Genomic DNA, 4,794 nt, shown 5'->3' on the forward strand with positions numbered 1-4,794 from the left:
CTCTTCCCTCCATCCCACTCCCTCATCCACTCCTCAGAAAGGGTAAGGCTTCCAAGTCTAACACTTCCCTTCAAGGCAAGGCTAACGTCCTCCCTCCTATATCTAGGCTGAACAAGGTATCCCTCCAAAGAGAATGCGCTCTTAGATGCCAGTTCAAGCGCTAGATAGATCCTGGTCTAACAATTCATTCTTGTCCCAGTTTCTCACCTCTGATTCTATTTCCCATAATGCTCAGTAATGTCAGTAGTGTGACAAATGACAAATTAGGTAACTTGAGGCATTGCTGAGATAGTGGAACAGGAGCTCTGGATACAGGGCACCTGTGTATAACCATCTCCAACACTGAAATTGTGATCTTGGGCAACCAATTTGAGCTTACATCACAATGTATCCACCAGCAAAAGTACGATATACTTGAGTCTGACAAACAGACACTGTTGAAATAAGAGCCGCGGGGCTGCGTCCCCAACACCCCGGTCGCTTGGCTAGCTCATGCCCGAAATAACAACACACAAACTGTATTCATTTAAGAACTGCTTGGCCCATGAACTCTAGCCCTTACAGGCTAATTCTCGCACCTGGACTAGCCCATTTCTAATGATGTGTGTAAGCACCCCAAGGTGTGCTTACCGGGAAGAGTCTAGCCTCCGTCCATCCTGGTGTCTCTGCTCCAGAGAGCAGAGCTCCATCTATGTTCTAAGCTATGAGGCCAAGCAGTTGGTTTATTATAATTAACCAATTACCTTCCTCCATCAAGACACCATAAATACTGTGGATCCAATATAAACACTGTTAGAGAATTTGAAGTAGATGGGTGATGATGGTCAAACATTTCCTGATTGCTTCCTTAACCAATGATGTAACCTTTTCTCATTTACTAACCACTCCATTCATTCCTAAACAGTGGAATAGAAGTAATACTACCCCCCTATATGACTACGAAAGAAACAAAATGAAGTCATAATAAGCAACAGTAGCGCCGAGCTATTGTCCGCATTCATGTATGCATATTTTCAAAGCATTGTAAATTCCCTAGAAAATCAGTCTATATTCTCTCATCTTAATGCTCCATGAGCAACTCCCACACTGAAAAAACATGGGCCTGTTTTCATCATTGATCCACAGAATTTTCATTATTCAAGGCTACCATAACAAACTACAGAAAGAAGCAAGCATATTACATCTTTCTATTTTGAACTAAAATCCTTGAAATTGGCACTTCTCATTTATTCAAATCCTCTTCCATCTTGATCTCTGAGAAAGTATCAGAAAATACTGAACAGACCATCTTAACAAAAACACCTAACTTATTCCCTGGCTGGCATCCATTTGACATGTTCCTTTGACACGTTAGTTCCTCTGCTGTCCCTTTCATCCCCTTTCTGGAGCCTCATGCACTGTGCTAATATGAGAACCCAAGTCTCTCTATAGTTATGTTTGTTTTACCCGAGAGTCCCTTTCTCAAACCTACTAGCATTATAGCTTTGTAAATAACTCTATGACTAACTCATCTCTTGGTCACCTCACTGTCTTTATTTAATGTTTCTGAATGGCTGCATGTCATCTCCAGCTGGCTTCCCAGCAATTCCTCAGAGTCCACAAGGTTACATTACGTTTTCTTCTTCAGTAAGTGCACGGCCACATCTTCCGAATTCCCTAGCCTGTGTCCTGAACACTTGAGTCTGAAACATTAAAGCTGATGATTCTTTCTTTATTCTTCATCCCTTAACTCGGTCTAAATTCTCTTGCCACAGGATGTTGTGCATCTATCCCTGATTTGTATTTTTAATGCTACAATAATTAATCTGGTTCTCATTTTATCTTTCCCTTGAACAATGGTGCTAATCTTCTAATACTCTTTAACATACACCCTCTGTCCCATTATCTCTTGTTCTGTCATGGGCTATTAGCATCTCCTCTCTCTTCCAAGCTTTACTTCAGCTTCTTACTGTCTTTTCTCAGACCTGCAAGACTTCTCCAGGGCTCATCAAATATAACAAAGCCTTGTAAGTTTAATATTTAATGTCTTACATGCTCTGACAACAAACTATCTTTTAAAAATGTAAGGACCCAAGAAGGCAGGTGGCAAGCAGGCAGGGTCACTGGACCTTCAGGAGATGTGAGAAAAGGTGAATTAGAGCTATCAGAAGAACAGCAGTTCTCTTAGAGGGCAGGAAAGGGGGCCTGGGGAAACCAGATGAAGATGCTCAGCAATCACATTGGCAAGAGGAAAAGAGAGTTAGGAAAACCCTCTCTTCTCAGTGCTTGAATGAGGAAAGCCAGGAAAAGTTCCTTGTAAAAGACTTTTGCAGAGTATAGTGTTCAGTGTCTCAGATGCTCTGTGAAGTGCACTCTTGGAGACTCCAGAATGAGGGTCACAAGGTCATATGTGAAAATCTGGCCATCAAAATGCCTCTGTGCCGCAGGCATATATTTGTGAATGCAAAGTACTTGGCAGACTGAAAACCAATCAGGTTCAGAGCCTTTGGAGGACACGGGTGCTACTTCTAATGGTTCACTGGAAGGTCGAAGGTACCCAGGGGGCAGGGTCAACACTCATCAGCTGAGCCATGATGATGGGCCTCAGAATCATGACCCAACTTTGCAAAGAACCAATCTGAGGTGGAGATGAACTTTATCACTAATCTCAGCGGTCAGAACAGTATTTTTAATTTGGCCACTGACGAACTCAAGAGGTGTGGCCAGTATCTCAGACCCAACCTCACTACAGAAGAATGTGACAGGCCTGTGAGTTTGTAGAGGAACATGAAGACGAAAAAGGTTCTAATATTCTGAACCTTCATTGAGCAACTTCCCCTTCATATCCGCTAATTTTCGTTTATAAGTAGCATCAACTTAGCACACTAGCACTGTGCCGTTCGGTTCTTATCCATATCCTTCTTTTCTTTTCTTCTATTTTCTATTTCTTCTATCCCTACATAATCATTTTATTTTCTACTGTATGTACAAAACAAAATAGGTTGAGACTAGTTTCTGGGGTCTCTGTCTCAGTCGCCTAGGAGGTGGCATTGTTCTAAAATACCTCTTTGCATTTCTCATTTTATGTTTTGCTCAAAGTGGCTCATCTCTCTCCCCTTGTCTCCCCTACCATTCCTCCTTAATTTTGTTTCCTTCCTTTCTTTTCATTTGCAATCTGAATATAGCCTCCAGTTTTACATTATATTTTCCTTTTTTTTTTCACTCACACTCAAAGTAACAAATACAGGAATTCACACAGTACTATTGGTACTCTGTTACTTTGTAAATAATAACTGTTTAAAGGGTAGTTGCTTTTTATTTGACTGTTGCCATATGTCCATAGTAGGCCACTATGTTGATAGTAATTGTTTTTACATATTCTAATTTCAGATGCATACTGGAGATTGATCCTGGTGCTCTAGATACTACTCAAGAGGAGATAAATGATACCGCCACACTACTACAATATAACCCCTCTTGAATATTGAAAACACTTCTATCAAAATGATAGGGACATTTTTTAAAAGTCCAGTCAATTCTAATACCCACAGATAAGGGGAAATATATAACATCTGTCTGTGGTGTGAGTCACCTCACGCAGAATGACTGCTTCCAGCTTCACCCACGTATTTGTGAAACCATTCATCTATTCATATCCGTTATAGTCATCCGTTGATAGATAGCTAGGCTGTTTCCATTTCTTGGCTATTGTGAACAGAGCAGCAGTGAACATCTGTGAGCAACTACATCTGTGGGAGGATATGGAGTCCTGTAGAAATATGCTGAAACCCAGTGTGATAGACCTATTTTTAGCTGTTTGAGGAAACGGTAATGATTTCTATAGCTGCTCAACCAGTTCTCACTCCCACCCGACCCGACTAGCAATTAGTAATTCATAATTCTGGGAGAAGGAGACTTATTTTTATTTAATGGTATGGCCCCTTGTAACTTGGCCATACTCTAGTAAATGGCCACACATCTGAGATGGACAAACTACACTACGCTCGCTGAGTGTAGAAATAAATGAGGGCATGGTGCTGAATGGATATGAAAGACAATTACCTGGAAGAGGTTGTGAAGAGGGGTGGATGTGATAAAAAAAAATATAAGGCATGAAAATAAGTGAAAAAAGAATTAATAAAATAGTTTTTATTTTATTAAAATATTGATGCCTACAACATCTTAAACTCAAATATCTAAATATCAACACAAAAATACCACAGCGTCAAAAGAGTAAAAAATATGACTTCTTCAAAAACTACTAATCTTTTAGTAATTGTCTCCAAAGAGATTGAATTATATGAAATAGCAGACAAACATTCAAAATAAGGATCACTGTATTTGTTTTTAAAAAAAAAATCAGAGCATAAAAATAAACCCATAAAGTCCGGTTTTATCCCATGCTTTTTCAGTCACAGTCCAGCTGGCCTTGGTGAGCTCCCAATAGATCAGCCCCCACTGTCTCAGTGGGTGGGTGCACCCCCCGTGGTCCTGACATTCTTGCTCGTGTTCTCCCTCCATCTGCTCCTCATTGGGACCTTGGGAGCTCAGTCCAGTGCTCCAGTGTGGGAAAACCGGACTCTCTGATCATGGCGAACAATGAGGACTGATGAGAAGCCAAGGTCAATGGCAAGGGGTTTTGATCCTACTTCATGTTCCGGCTTGGTGGGAGCCTAGCCAGGTTGGATGTTCACCTTCCTAGACATGGACGGAGGGGGAGGACCTTGGACTTTCCACAGGGCAGGGAACCATGACTGCTCTTCGGATTGGAGAGGGAGGGGGAGAGGAGTGGGAGGAGGGGGAGAAGAGTGGGGG

Source organism: Alexandromys fortis, unplaced genomic scaffold, assembly GCF_014885135.2.
Source record: "Alexandromys fortis isolate MF-2015 unplaced genomic scaffold, M_Fortis_MF-2015_v1.1 scaffold_2_26212498_36691700, whole genome shotgun sequence".
In the NCBI taxonomy this organism is placed as follows: domain Eukaryota; kingdom Metazoa; phylum Chordata; class Mammalia; order Rodentia; family Cricetidae; genus Alexandromys; species Alexandromys fortis.